This window comes from Vicugna pacos, chromosome 18 (genome assembly GCF_048564905.1).
Source record: "Vicugna pacos chromosome 18, VicPac4, whole genome shotgun sequence".
Taxonomy (NCBI): domain Eukaryota; kingdom Metazoa; phylum Chordata; class Mammalia; order Artiodactyla; family Camelidae; genus Vicugna; species Vicugna pacos.
The window spans coordinates 29,862,938-29,879,664 of NC_133004.1; the positions used below are offsets into that span (position 1 = coordinate 29,862,938).

A 16,727-nucleotide genomic window follows, 5' to 3' on the forward strand; every position below is an offset into this window, starting at 1 on the left:
TATACCAAAGGAATAGTGTCCACAATATATTTGAAAACTCCTATGAATTTAACAATAAAATTCAAGCAGCTCTATTTTTCAAACGAGCGCAAGCCATGAACAAAATTCACAAAGGAAACTATGCAGTGACCAATAAGCACATGAAATGGACTTATCACGGTCAGCCCTCAGGGCAATGCCAATGCAAACCACGGGGAGAGAGCCTTTCAAACCTATTAGAATGGTTAAAATCAGATGCCGACAGGAATACGGAGCAACCGGAGTTCTCAGACATCGCTGTGAGGGTGCAGAATGGTTCAACCATTTTGAGCTATTTGGAAGCTCCGTACAAAGTTAAATATCCATCTGTTATAGGACCTAACAATTCCATGCCTAGGTATTTATCTACCCACGGCAAATGAAGACATATATTTCTATAAAAAAGGTTTGCACACAAATGTTCATGGCTAGCCGATTGACCATAGTCCCAAACTGGGAACAATTCAAAACGTCCATCACGTGGAGGGTGTATAACAAAATTGTAGTAATGTCCACACAACGGAATACTGCTCAACAATACGAAGGAATAAACCACTGATACCCACAATGGCATGGATGAATCTCAAACACATTATGTTGAGTGAAAGGAGGTGATCACAAAAGAGAATTTCCTGTGTGATTGTCTTATATGCAAGCTAAGGACAGGCTAAGCGAATCTATGATGATGGAAGAAATGGGTTGACTACAAAGGGGTACAGGTGAACGTACTGGGATGATGGAAATGCTTCATTTCTTTTTTACAGACCGTTGTTACACAAATGTATACAACAGTCAAAACTCATCACACTGAACACTTAAGACTTGTATATTTTATTCTACTTATATTATGCTCTAATTCAAAAGAATATTTTTTAAAACAGTGCAAGTTGGGTTTTCACAGGCAAAATTCCAAAATTCAAACAAGTCAAGATACCAGTCAAAATATCAGCCAATCACACAGCAAGTGAGAGGGGAGGTGGAGCTAGCATTCATAGTCACAGCTGACTGATTCCAAAGCCCATGAGCCACCCAAGAAGCGTTACATTAAACCATTCCAAAACTCTTCGTCTAAGGCAATTAGACAAGAGAAAAATGAAAGGAATCCAGACTGGAAAGGCAGAAGTGTAACTATTTCTATTGGCAAATGACATAATCTAGTACATAGAAAATTCTTAGGGATACACAAAAAACTATTAGATGTATAGCAAAGGGAACCATATTCAATATCTTGTAGTAACTTACGGTGAAAAAGAAAACAAATATATGTATGTTCCTATATGACTGAAGCGTTATGCTGTACACCAGAAACTGACACAATATTGCAAACTGACTGTACTTCAATAAAAATATATTTTAAAAGGGGGAGGCAACAACAAAAAAAAACTATTAGAGCAAGCAGATACAGCAACATTGCATAATATGAGTAATATGCAAAAATCGATTGTATTTCTATACAGTCACGGAGAACAATCCAAAAATGAAATTAAAAAAATCATTCCACTTATAATAGCCTCGAAAAGAATAAAGTACTTAGCTTCAACAAGAGAAGTGTAAGACTTCTACACTGTAGAACATTGAAAAAATTAAACAAGACCTAAAGAAATGGAAAGACATCTTATATTCATGGCTCAGAAGACTTAATATTGTTAGGAGGAGGTTGAGAGAAAAAAATGCACAACCTAAGGGTTGAAAATTATGCTTTATTCAGTGGATATTCTGAGGACTTCAAGCCCAGGAGACAGCCTTTCAGATGGCTTTAAGGGACTGCTCCTCAGAGGTAAGGGAGGAGCCAGGACATATAGAAATTTTGCAACGAAGTCCACGGTTGGTCAGAGCATCAAAAGACTACTGTTAATTAAACGAAACCAGATATCTCAAATTAAGGAATTTAGTGCTTTTCTATGTGTGGGGAAGATGCAAAAGTCTGGGCTCATTGAAATCATTCCTTTGATATGCATCTAGCTATCTAGGGCCAGTGTCCTGCGTCTACCATCCCAAGTCCCTTTAGGGCTCACCAGAGAAGGGGCTGCAATGTGATGGCCTGATGCCCCAGCATCCTTTGTTTATTGAGAGGCTAGATGCAGATTGTTACATTTATAGTCAACTGATTTTCAACAAGGTTGCTGAGACAATTCTACGAGGGAAAAGTAGTCTTTCAACAAATGATGCTGGGACAAGGGGATATCCACATGCAAAAAGAATGAAGTTGGTCCCTACCTCACCCCATGTACAAAAATAAACTCAAAATGATCATACCGAAATGTAAGAGCCAAAGCTATAAAACTTTTAAAAGAAAACACTTGGGCAAACCTTCAGGATATTGGGTTGGGCAGTGTTTTCTTAGATATGAAACTAAAGGCAAACGTGAGAAGAAAAAAAATAGATAAATTGGACATCATCAAAATTAAAAATTTTATGCTTCAAAGGACACCATTAAGAAAGCAAAAAGACAACCCTCAGAATGGGAGAAAATATTTGGAAATCATAGATCTAATAAGGGACTTGTATCCAGATTATATAAAGAACAATTACAACTTCATAATTTTTTTTAAAAAAAACCTAATTTGAAAGGAGGCAAAGGATATAAGGATAGGAAAAACTTAGTCATTAGGTTTTGCAAATCAAAACCCAGTGAGATATCACTTCACACCCACTAGGATGAGTAAAATATAAAAGACAGACAATCATAGCAAGAATGTGGAGAAACTGGAACGCTTACACATTGCAGATAGGATTGTAAAAGGGTGCAGCCACTTTGGAAAACAGTCTGGTAGTTTCTGCAAAGTTACCATATGACCTAGCAATTCAACGAGTTACCGTATGACTCAGCAGTTATACTCTTTGAGATGCACACAAAAGAACTGGAAATATGTCCACACTAAAACTTGTGCACAGATGTGCATAACAGCATTATTCATAACAGCCCGAAATTGGAAACAACCCAAATGCCCGTCAACTGATGAATGGAAAAACCAAACATATATCCCTCCAAAGGAATATTACTCGGTCATAAAAACGAATGAAGGACTGATAGATGCTGCAGCATGAATGAACCTTGAAAACATCAGGCTAGTGAAAGAAGCCACACACAAAGACCACGTATTATTGTGTGATTCCATCTGTAGCAAGTGCCCAGAACAGGCAAATCCTATTGAGACAGTAGGTAAACAAAGTAGATGAGTGGTTGCCAGGGGTTGTAGGGAGGAGAGCAAAGGGGAGTAATTGCTAATGGATATGGAGCTTCTTTTTGGAGTTATGAAAATATTCTAAAATTAGAGTGGTGATGGTTGTGCAGCTTTGTGAATATACAAAAAAATCATTGAATTGTATACTTTAAAGGGGTGAATTTTATGGTATATGAATTGTACCGCAAGAACGCTGTTATTTAAAAAATTCATTTTCTGGAGACAAGGGGAGAGTGGGGCTGGGCTAGTGAGTATTGAGGGCTCCAAGTGAGTAATGAGGTTTGAAATCAATGGCAGAAGGCGTGTAATAGGATTGCTGAGCAGTGACGAGGCGGCGTCTGAGATGCAATACCACAAAATTGTAATGGCACCCATCTGCATGGCTGGGAGAATGCCGCACCTGGACCATCTCATTTATAAGCCAGAAGCTCAGAGGCCCCAGGCGGTAGAGTGGGACCCCCACCGTGGGTACCACGCCACGCAGCAGTCAGTAGGAAGAGCTTGGGGATACCTGAGGCTCTTTCCTGCCCACATCCAAACACCAACAGGAGGAAAGCTGAGGACTTGGCTCACTAGTTCTCAAGGAGATTTTCTGGAACAAAAATATCTCCTAAACCTGCTGCTGAAGCATCAAGCAGGAGAAAGAATAAAAAGAAAGAAGAAAAGGAAGGCATTTTCCTCGTAATTAAATCTGAATTATTCACAACCTGTTAGACACTTCTTTTCCCTCTGATGTAGAAGAACACGTTTTCATTTCTCCCCTAAGTCCGAAACTCCTTTGCAATCAAGTTGAATTTTTGGCTGAAGGCTTTCATTTAGATGGGAAACCAGGGGCCACCTCACCTGTATCATCAACACATCCTCCCCTAAATCAACCTCTGAGCCCAAAGGGGCTGGTTTTACCTCATACCTTAATCCTCCTCCTCGATTAATTCCTCCAAGCCTTGCTTTATGAGGGTTCCTTAAATTGTTTCAAGTGACCTAGTTTCAACTAATCGAAGCAAAGTGGGAAATTAATTGACCAAGGTAACTAAACCTTGGGAGGACTAGGAAGCAGTTGCCTTCACTGAGAATAAAACAAGGAACTCGGGGAACTCAGGGGCTTCCTGCTCCTGCTTACCACACGATCTGCCCATCCACCCCCACATCCCCACCACACACACCCCCACTCCCTGTTGAGTGGCACTTTCTATTTTTCAGACCTGTTTTCTCCATGAAGCTGAAAACATGGCAATCGGTGGTGATCAAGCTCATGTCTCCTCAGCTTACCTCCTTTCCCATCGTTTTAATTTAGAAAACTGCAATGGGGGTCAGGTTTTCCTGGCTCAGTTCTGATGCCCTGTAGCCAAAAGAGCAGGGCACGTCGTGACTGGCAATCCCCATTAGAAGCCACATTGTTGGAGTGGAGGTAGGAAGAGTTCCCCTGAAAAAGAAAGGTGATGTTCCCAGTGAGAAAGGTGTCCAGGGCAAGCAAAGCTACAGGTGGGCATGTCCATGGCAGCCAGATTCCCACAGCCCAGTGGGAACAACTTGCGATCTGGAGCCAGAACTCCTGGGTTTGAACACAGCTATATTACTTACAAGATACATAATCTTGGGCTCAGTTCCTTTGTCTGTAAAATGGGCATGACAATACTTACCTTATATGTATGTTCAAGGGAGCAGAGAAGAATTCCATTTTGATGGGAAGAGCTGCAAAGTGTTGTGGCTGATTTTGAAATCTATCACAGTTGGAAACAGCTAGAAGGGGGTGCATCGGGTTGGAGGTGGGTAAACGGGGTAGGAGAGGGAAATGAAGTTGGGACTGAGATTAGAAATGGAAAGAAGTGGTCAGTGACATCTGGAATAATTGACCTCTAGGTTAAGGACAGGAGAATAAGTAGAAATTGACCACATGAAAGGAGAGTGTTCTAGGCAGAGATAACTGCATACAGAGAAATGCAAAGGTGAGGAAAACACATGCATTGAGCTTACTAAAAGTAGTTCAATATTGCTAGAGCATGAAACGCAGAGAGGGCAACAGGTTGGCAAGAGTTGGGCTCAGCAGGGACCCTGTGACTAACTCTTCCAAGTCATGTGAACAAATTAGGGCTTCATCCAAGAGCAATGGGGAATTGCAGACAGTGTTAAGCAGGGAAAGAACATGATCAAATATACAGTTTATGCAAATGAGGCAATAATGAAATACACCTATCGGAACACCTAAAATTAAAAACACAGATGATCGCGAGTGTTGGCAAGGATGTGGAGCAACTGGAATTGTCATACGTTGCTGGTAGAAATGCAAAATGGCGGAGCCACTTTGGAAGACAATTTGGCAGTTCTTACAAAGTTAAATGCCTACTTACCATAGAATCCAGAAATCCCACTCCTACATATTTACCCAAGAGAAATGAAAACTTATATTCACACAGAGCCTGTACACAAATGTTTATTGCAGATATGTTTGAAATAACTAAAACTGAATGTCCTTCAGCTTTTGAATAGCTAAACAAACTGTAGTTCATCCATACCATGGAATACTACTGGGTAATGAAAGTAATGAGCTAGTGATACAAACAATAATTTGAATAAATATCAAATGCAATATCTAAATGCAAGATGCCAGACTCAAAAGTCTATATACTGCATGATTCCTTGTATATGACAGTCTGAGGCAAACCTATAGGGACAGAAAATATATCAGTGGTTAGCAGGTTTTAGAGATGGCAGCATGGGGAAGGGAATAGCTCAAGTGGTAGAGCACATGCTTAGCATGCATGAGGTCCTGGGTTCAATCCCCAGCACCTCCTCTAAAATGAAATAAACTGAATTAACTCCCCCCACTGCCAAAATAAAATGGTTAACTAATACAATAATAAATAAAATGTAAAAATAGAGATGGCAGCATGATGGAATTTGTGGGATGATGGAACTGTTCTATGTCCTAATTGTGGTTGATGGTTTCATGACAAAACCCACAGACATGTACAACCAAAGAGTAAATATTGCTGAATGTAGATTTTTTAAGTGAAATTTTAATAATTGCGTATTGGACAGGTCATTCTAGCTGAAGAGAGAGATCTAGAGTGGGACATGGCTAGGCTCAGAGAAGCCATCTGGGAGACTGCAGCGGGCATCCAAGCTAATGATGGTGGCCTGAAATGGGACAGTGGCAGTGGTAATGGTGAGAATGGACCCATCTGAGCAATATTGAGGAGAGAGATGCGGTAGGATTTGGTGAATGGATGCAGAGAGCCTGGGTTAGAGTGACAGAAAGCCAAGGAGATGGAAGATTTGAGGACTGGTGAGAGAATCATTAAGTGACTGTGAGATCCAGGTGGGAAGGAAAGTTGTTCAGGAAGGACTGAAGAATGAGAAGGTCAAACAGGTCAAATGGCAGGTATCTTGGGATTGACTGGGTAGAATGGTTGGCGAGACAGAGTATGTCATCAGAATAGACCATTGGAGCTTGAGCTTTCAGAGCTGGAACAAGGTGCAATAGAAAAACAGTGATGGGTTGTGATCCAGCAATCCCACTCCTAGGCATAGATCCAGAGGGAACTCTATTTCAAAAAGATACATGCACCCCAATGTTCATAGCAGCGCTATTTACAATAGCCAAGATATGGAAGCAACCTAAATGTCCATCAACAGATGACTGGATAAAGAAGCTGTGGGATATTTATACAATGGAATACTACTCAGCCATAAAAAAGAATAAAATAATGCTATTTGCAGCAACATGGATGGATCTGGAGATCGTCATCCTAAGTGAAGTAAACCAGAAAGGGAAAGAAAAATACCATATGACATCATTCATATATGAATCTAAAAAAAGAAAAAAGAAGACACTAATGAACTTATCAACAGAACCATAGACATAATAAACAGTCTTATGGTTACCAGAGAGAAAGGGGGTGGGAAGGTATAAATGTGGAGTCTGAGATTTGTGAATATTAGGTAGTATATATAAAATAGATAAGCAACAGGTTTCTTCTGTATAGCGCAGGGAACTATATTCAATATCCTATAGTAACCTATAATGAAAAAGAATATGAAAATGAATATATGTATGTATACGTATGACTGAAACATTATGCTATCCACCAGAAATAATTGATGTACTGTAACTGACTATACTTCAATTGGAAAGAGAGAGAGAGAGAGACTGATAGGAGCTTTCCAGGTACCGTGGTTAACTTTTGATTTACGGTGCCTTCTATGACACAGCGAGCTTCTTGAGGGTAGGAAAAGTTTCTGGTTCATCTTTGTAATCCTCTCCTCCTAGGTGTTCATCACCTAGCTCAGTGGTTGGGTGAGGAGAGTATCCAAGCTTGACTCTTGGCTACATTACCTGGGGAGCTTTTTAAATTCCCCAGGCCCAGCTGCACCCAGACCACTTAACACAGTACCTCTGTGGAGAGGACCCAGGCAGCAAGAAGGTTTTCAAGCTCCCTGGTTTATTCCAATGTGCAGTCAAGGTGGCTGATCACTGATCCAGCTCAGGTGTCCCAGTGGTGCTCAACTCTGGCTGCATGTTAGAATTACCCAAAAAGCTTTAAAAACTTACAGATGCCTCCACCCCTAGAGGTTTGGTGCTCATTGGTCTGGAGTAGAACCCTCCTATCTGTATTTTTTAAGAGCTCTCCAGACACTTTTAATGTGCAGTCAGAGCTGAGAATCACCAGCTCAGCACGTGGAAAACAGTTCAACAAATGGTTATGGAGACTCCAATCAGTAGGTCCTTGACGGCCCTCTCTTCTGAGCCATAGAGGTATCAAACCAGTGGCCTGCTGTGTGACCTCCTATGTGTGTCCCAGGTGCCTCAAACTCAATATGTCCAAGACTAAATTCCATCTCCCAATGCCCCCTGAAGGCTGGTGAGAAATTTGAGCCTTTTGTTGGGACAGAGAGGTCCTGGGAGCTTGACCTGGGTTTGGGGAACAGTGGCCACAAGCAGAGAATGAAGGGTGACTGTAGAGAGTTTGGGGGATGGCAGTAGGCGTGTAACTCATGCTTCAAGGAACTGAAAAATGAAGTCCAGTTGGGGTCAGAGAGTGTTGGACAGACAGGCAAAGAAGCCAGAAAATGGTTATAAGGGAAGGACTTTCAGCCTCATAACATCATAGGTTCTTTCATAAGTGCTCAGTGAATGTTTGGTGAAAGAAACAAACGAACTGGAGAAAGAACCTGGAAACACCAGCGTGCAGAAGATGCCAGACCTGACATGAAAACATGGCATTTGTCCCTGTAGGAAGTTCTCTATTTTTGTGTGCGGAATTCTTCAGTCACACTGCCCTCCTCCTATTCCTTAGTTGATCCAAGCAAAATCCTTCCTTAGGGCTGTCGTGTTTGCTGTTCCCTCTGCCTGGGGCACTGTTCCACCAGAGAGTCTCTATCTTCTTTCAGGTGTTTACTCAGATTTCCCCTTCAGACCACCCCCTTTCCTGGCTCTGTGTCTCTCCCTAGCACTTATTACTAACTAGCATACTATACGTTTTCCATACATGTCTTGTCTATTTGGTGTTTCTCCATTAGCTATAACCTCATGCGAAAAGGGATTTTGTCTGTTTTGTTCCCTGCCACATCCAGAGCCTACAACAGCACCTGGCAGACAGCAGGCACTCAATAGATGAATGGATAAGTAGAGCAGTTAAAATGTACCCCAGAGATTATAACCCAGCAGGCAGGGATAAGGACCAGGGATGTATGTGTGTCCCAGGCGGTTTTAAAGGAGAGAGTTGGAGGCCACATGGGAAGAAACATTTCTTAGAGAAAGAAAGCCTTGATTTTTGTCTTTATACAATTCCCTTGACATCTGGGGAGAGAGCAGGAGGCTGAGGAATGAGGGGCGCAGGATCCAGGCCGTCTTTACTGGTTTCTTTCCTGTGCCGAGACACAGCTCACATCTGGCGATTTGGCAGAAGGAAGTGAGTGTGTGCAGAAGACAGGGATGTGGGTGGCCATCTCCTTGGAGGATGCCTCAACTGTCACAGCCAAACTGCACTTCTGGGCAAAGTCCCAGGTGGCGGAAATACAGTTCCTGCCATGGGACGGAGCCGTCAGGAAGCAGGAATCTGAGCTTGGCAGGGGCTGAGCTGACACCACACGGCATCACTCCTTCTACCGAAGTACTGCTTGGACAGCCAGGTCTGGCAGTGCTGGGAAATGTTTAACGACCAGCTCTGGGGGGGGGAAAACACGCACGCACGTATATACAAACAGAAGTTTATTATAAATTTTGCAGACATAAAGAGAGTGCATTGTACAATATATTGTCAACCTATGGCTGCAGTACAATCATGATTTCACATTATCTTGTACTGTTCATGACGTAACCACTATAGATGTAAAACACTTTTATATTTCATCTGCATTATTAAAATTTTTTTTATCACTTTCTAAAGTCTAGACATGTAATCAACAAAACAATAAATCAATCCTTGATTTGAAGCATTGGCTGATTTCCATGGTATAAATACTCAACTGCAGCTGATTTCAAGCTATCAGCATGATGTCACTGAATGCACAGGTTGGAGTTAGAAAGAGATGTGTGACTGGGTGCGAAGTACTATACAGCATATACATTATAGACTGATAGATATTCACATATGTAGGTATGCACTTCTATACTTTGAGTATAAAAAATAGTGAAATGTAAAATGATCTGGAAGCAATGAGTTTTGAATATTTATTACCTTTTAAAATGAAATTTAGTTCATCATAAGTTTAAGTGACTTAATTTTTTATATTTTTTAATTGAGGTAACATTCTATAACATTATGTAAGTTGCATGCGTTCAACATTATATTTCCACTTCTGCATACCTTATCACGCGTTCATCAGAACAAAAGTTTAGTTTCCATCTGTCAGCATACAATTGATCCCCTTTACCCACGTTTGCCTTCCCTCCCCGCCGCCCCCTGCCCCTTCTCCTCTAGTAACCACTGCTCTGTAGGACCTCATTTTTCATAAAGGCTGTGCTGAACGGTCAGCTTGCAAAAGTCCTGAAAATTTTACCATCGTCTCTTGTGAACTGGTGCAAACATGCTCCAGCATACAATAGACAGATTCAGCGCTGGGAAGAAACCCAGTCACGTAGTGAGAGGCTCCAGATCTTATTCACTTGTAGGACCAATGCAGGCTCCCCTTAAAGCAGGCTGTGAGCCAGAGTGCAGACTGGGGGTTGGTAAATGTTATGGTATGGTATGGTATGATGTGGTATGGTATGGTATGCAATACCTGTATCCTTTTCATTCTATTTCTCTCCCAGAGCTGACTTTTCTCGAAAAGCTAGATAATGAGCATGGAGTTAGGGACCCCAGGACCAGGTCCAAACATCAACAGCAGATAAGGAAGAAGGGAGAAGGGAGATCTTACTCTTCAAGAGATGTTTTCTTTAAGTGGAGTGCAAAGAAAACTCAATAAAATTATTGCACACCCAAGAGTTTTTTTGGGGGGACTTAAAAGGCCATTTTGTAAAAAAAATTAGGTTTTCTCAGGATCATCTATCAAGAGGTGAGATGGCTTCAGACTTTTTTATCTGGAGAACAAACGATTGCTCGGATTTGAAAGGAGAACTTGAGAAATTCGAGGATGAATGGAATCAGGTTTTAACCTTGCAGTCAAGACAGGAATGGTGGGCATGGAAGATTTAGGACAAAGAAGGCATGTGAGTCTGCAGAGAGCATCAGCCCCTACCCTGGTGAAAGAGAAAGGAATCAACATACCTCATCAATCCACTTGCAAATATAGGGAAGCACCCGAGGGGAAGGGAGCTGGAAATTCACAGGAAGTCGCCTGGGGTTCTGCTGCAGGAAAAATGGGAGACAAAAGAGAATACTTCTAGTACTTTCAGGATAGAAAAAGGGTTACTGAAGAGTTAAAAAGTTGAAGGACACTCCAGCAGCCCTAGGTAGAGGTCTCTGTGTCAAGGAACCGAGGGCTGTTGTCAACAGCCAGCACCAACTTGCTGGCCACGTGAGTGAGGTGAGCCACGGAGCAAGTGGACCCTCTGGCCCCATCGAGCCGTCAGTTGACTACACTCCCGTTGACGCTTCAACTGCAACCTAACAAGAAACTGCAGGCCAGAGCCTCACAGCTAATCTGATCTTGAACTCCTGACCCACAGGCACTTCTGAGATAATAAATGTTCAAAGCTAAGGAAAAGTAGGGTTGGAAGCCATACTGTTCTTCCTGGACTCCTGAGGGCACAGCAGCCTTAGGCTGGAGAATCGCTGAGGGGGAGTCTCCAATTTGGACAACCACGGGAACAGGAAGGACTGTGAGAGCAGAATGCATGGGCCCCAGGGATTCTAGAGTGAGAAACAGCTGCATCAGGCAAACTGGGGATCCGGAGGAGGATGGAGAAGTAAAGTGATATAAGTTTAAGACTGGGACTTTGGGAGGGGGAGGGTATAGCTCAGTGGTAAACAGCATGCACAAGGTCCTGGGTTCAATCCCCAGTACCTCCATTAAAATAAATCAAACCTAATTAATCAACCCCCAAAATGTAATAAGGTAAAAGAATTTAGGTGAACTTTTATTTCTCAGCTTTCTATTAATCATTTCCCCAGAGACAGAACCAACAGGTTATCAGTGGCCTTATATGCCTTAAGCTTATGTTAAGGAAATTAAAGAGTTTGGACATTTACCCATCGTGACAGCACCCCTCGCCCCCCCCCACCACATACACCCAAAATCTGTTGTTCCTTCTGTGTTTCCTAACTAAATGCAGGAGATCCTTATCCACCCCATCACCTGAGGTTATCCTAGACTCCTCCCTTTCCATCAGATGCTTTAGAATGTCTTGGTTTTGACCTCCTAAGTCCTTCTCACTTCTCCATCTTTTTCCATCTCCCTTACTGCCCTATTACTTCTGGCCACTGTCCTCTCTCTTCTGTACTCACAATAGCCTGTTTTATTCTTGGAAGAGTATTTTTAATTGCACAAAACATGAATATATTATCATTTCTTTAAAAATTCAAACAACACAATCAAAAATTCAAGTTTTAACCATGGTAATCAGTTGGGAGTGTTTTCTGTATTTCCTGAGTATACCTACACAGAAAAAAAAATTTTTTATAACTATTTTTGTATGATTTTTAAAAATATAAATGGTACCATTAACGATTTTGCACTTAGCGTGACTTGGAGATTCGCCATGTCAGTATATTCAGAACCACTTTGCTTGCGTGGCTACTTAGGGTTCCACGGTGTGGCAGGCTCCCCTCTGAGATGACCCCTGCTTCCTCGTCTTCACAGCCTGCTGGAATCTCCTCTCTGGCTATACCAGATTTTATTTAACATTCTCCTCGTCATTTTTTTTTTTCAAACTGGGATCCTGTTCAAATCAATCATTTAAGCTTCTTTCAGAAATACTTTGTAAAACAGAAATCTAATCATGTTACTCTCCTGCTTCAAAACTTCAAGGCGACATGATTAAGGAGATTCGAGGAAGATGACAAACTGGATGAACATCCCCAAGCCCTCCCCTTTGCCATCTGTTTTTTGGAGCAACATACATACCAAAATAAGAGTTCTGTTGGAAACTGGAAGTTGTATGAGGCCAGGAGTTGTTCTGAGAGTTTCAGAGCGGGGAGAATGTGGGGCTACCTTGTTGGGCTGAGGGGAAAAGGTTATGACCCCCTGAGAAGAGATGGATGCAGACACTGGGGTTTCCTTGGCTGTCCTTAGCGGGGATTGCCCCAACTTGCTAACCCTAGGAGACCCGAAATGAAAGTATATAAATAGTCGGGGTGATTTGATCTCAGTTCGAGTGATTGAAAATAAAACCAAAGCCATCTGTCCCCTTCTTGGACCCAGAGGTAGGACAGTATAGCCCTCATTTCCACAACCCCCAGTGGAGTTATCATTCTGAGCTCATTTCCCACCAACACACAAAAAAGAAAGCTATTTTAAAATGATGAAAATTATTGACTGAAAACTGGTAGCAACTCTAATATAAAGCCGAAGTCATTTCTGTTGAAATCATCATTCTTGGCATTGCTTTAGAGACTTTAACTAATGCAATACATTATTAATTATTATTACTAATTAATTAATCCACATAACTATTGGGAGAAAAGAGACAAAAATTGCATTATTGTCTTGTGTTATAATTGTATATTTAGGAAATCCAAAAGACTCTACCAAAACTATTTGAAATAATTAAATTTTGGTAAGGTAAATGATAGGAGTTAAAAATACAAAAATAAATAAAATTTTCTTCATGCCAGCAGTAAACAGTAAGACAGGGAACAATAATCCCATTTGTGATGGAGAGAATGACACCCTCCCTCAAAAATGTCCACATATTAATCTCCAAAACCTGTGAATATGTTGTTACATAACAAAAGGACCAGCTGTAGATGTGATTAAGGACCCGGAGACGAGGCGATTATCTGATTATCCAGGTGAGCCCAGTGTAATCATGAAGCTTTCTTGGTAGGGGAGTGGGTTTAGCTCAGTGGTAGAGTGCGTGCTTAGCATGCATGTGGTCCTGGGTTCAATCCCCAGTACCTCCACTAAAAAGAGAGAGAGAGAGAGTAGACGTGAAAATGAAAGCAGAGGTAGGAATGATCCAAGAGTGAAGGGGCCACTAGCCAAGGAACACAGGTGGCCTCTAAAAGGAGGTAAAGACAAGGAAATAGATTCTCCTGGAGCCTCCAGAAGGAGCACAGCTCTGCGGACTGTGGCCCTTGGTTTGATGATTTCTGACCTCCACGACTGCAAGATAATAAATCCGTGTTGTTTGAAGCCACTAAATTTGTGGTAATCTGTTAACAGCAGAAATAGAAAATTAGTACCTCATTTATACACATAACAAAAGCTGTAAAATACCTATGAATAAATTATCCATAGAAAGTGCATGATCTAAGTAAAGAAAACCTAATTCTTATTGAAGGGCATTAAAAAAGACCAGAAGAGCTGGAGAGAAATACTACATTCGTGAGTAGGAAAATTTGATATCTTAAAATGTTCACCCTTCACAAACTAATATATAACTGTAAGTGAGTTGCAATCAGAATTGTCCATCTTTCACAAACTAATATATAACTTTGATTTGTAATCAGAATTTTAGGGGGGAGCCAAGAAAATAAGGAAAATATTTGGAGTGGTGGGACTTAACTTACCAGATACTAAAATTTATGAGAAAGTTATTGAAATCAAAACAGCACCATACAGCACATCACAAGACAAGTGGAGTTTTGATATTGTTCTATGGTTATGTAAGACTCTGCCCATGGGAGAAGCTGGGTAAAGGGTAGATGGGACACTTTGTACCATTTCACAACTTCATTAATTATTCTCTAATTATTTCCAAATAAAAAGGTTTTTTTAAAAATACAAATGATAATCTGGGGAGGACAAAGGAACCTTTGCAAAATGTATGGATAAAGATTAATAATTATTCATTATTCAAATGATAAGACCACTGAAAAGAAAAATGAGCAAGCCATTCACATAAAGGAACTTACAAATTGTCAATAAACATAAGTTGCTCAGTGTCTGTAGAAGTCAGGGAAATACCAATTAACCAATGCAGCCTTTTTTCCACCCATTATATTTGCCAAAATTTACAAGTGGAAGAGTGATAATGGCCAGTGCTGGCTGACAGCATCGAGAAATAGGAATTGCCACAATCTGTTAGAAAAGTTATCTGGACACACCCACTAAAATTAAAAACGTGGACATCCATTGACCCAGATATCCTGCCTCTGAGAATCTATTTTACTGGAATGAAAGCCTCAATATACCCAGACTCATCTTCGAAGAGGCCCACTGCAATATCTTTGTAATTGCTGAAAGTGGAAGACAACTGGTCCCCCACTAAGACGATGGTTGAATAAATAAATGGGTTAAATCTGACTCGTCTAGTGGGATGTCCATAGACTATTAAGGGAAAAGCAAGTTGCAGAGCAGTAAGTCCAGCTGGCCTTCTGCAGTCCTGCGCTCTGTGTTGGCAGAGTCAACCAACCTCCAACTGAGGATATCTGGGGTAAAACATTTTCAAAAAGTTCCAGAAAAGCAGAATTTGAATTTGCCTTACACAGGCGACTATTTACACAGCATTTTATTTGTATTAGGTATTGTAAGTAATCTAGAGGTGATTTAAAGTACACAGGAGAATAAGCATAGGTCATATGCAAATACTACACTATTTGATGTAAGGGACTTGAGCATCCTTGGATTTTTGGTATCTACAGGTGTCCCAGAACCAGAACCCCAAGGATAATGAGGGACAGCTGTTTATTATTTTTGCAATCCGGATGAGCTCAAGTAAGCCAACCAACCAACCCTCAATAAGAGAAAGGTAGGCCAGGAGATAGCCTCCTGATTACTAGCCCTGGCTGCCTCCAAGATAGGAGAGGAGAGAAATCTTGAACCTTTTTTTACTTTTTACACCGCTTTTCAACTCTTTACAATAAGAACGTATTATTTTAATTCTTAAAAAATCTAATAAAATTTAAAATGTTGCTGTCTCCCAATTGCCTATAAACTCTTCCACATGACATTTAAGGCCTCCGTGGTCTAACCCCTGCCATGTCTTTGGTCTCATCTCTCTCCATATTCCTCCTGCAATCAGTGTTTCAGCCACATCAAACTACAATACACTAGCTAATTTCTTCAATATGACATCTTGCGTCTTATCTCTGAACCTTTGCATACTCCTCCTGAAAAACTATTCTGTATCTTTTCTACCTGGTGAACTCCTTCAAGACCCAGCTTAAACGACCCCATCCGACTCTGTAGGTCAACAACAACATTTGTACTCTATTGCAATTGTCGGTACGTATATGCATATGTGTTGTGTCACCATTCATTGTGCTTGATTGGCATACAAAAAGTTGTTAATGCTTGCCGAATGGATTGAAATTCATCAAATGCGTGTTTTATAATTTCTGCACTTTTTGACCTAACAAGAGCATCACTCAGGCTACGTTTTGTTTTTTGTTTTTAATATGGAATGTTTCATGAATTTGCAGGTCATCCTTGGTGAGGGGCCATGCTAATCCTCTCTGTATCATTCCAATTTTAGTGTATGTGCTGCCAAAGCGAACACTCAGGCTATGTTTTGATGATTTGTGTTTTTGATGGGCCACTATGGGTGCAACATTTTACAAACAGGCTAATAGAGTTTGATTATATTTTGCCAAAAGATGAGACCCTTGCAATGAAAATTTTCCCATAGCTAGAAAATTTTTCTCATTTTTAGTTTGGGTTAAATTCCTGCATTGGGAATAAAATATAAATAAGAGCATGCAACTGTGCTGTTTTGAAAGTTCAATCAGTAATCCCCACTTCTTTTTCTTTCTCCCAAAGGAGGTGTAGGATCAGTCTTGGGCCTGTTTGCACTCGTATCCATTCCCAGCCCTTCCCCTGCTCTGCTCTGTGTTGCAGAAAGGCTAATTCCTGAAGCCTGCATCTCCAGGCTCTGGTCACACCTGGCTGCCAGCTGAGCTCAGCTGATGGCCAGCTCTGGTGGGAGATTGCAGGGCAAATAGGAGAGAAGCCAGGGTATTGCACCTCCTCTCTGTT

General features: G+C 41.1%; 1 non-coding gene across 1 annotated transcript; it reads right to left on the reverse strand.

The window, feature by feature from the left end:
- Positions 1-16,144: 16,144 nt before the first annotated feature.
- LOC116284251 (U6 spliceosomal RNA) lies at positions 16,145-16,251 on the reverse strand. Its single transcript, XR_004194017.2, has one exon. It is a non-coding gene; the product is annotated as a U6 spliceosomal RNA (small nuclear RNA).
- Positions 16,252-16,727: the final 476 nt, after the last annotated feature.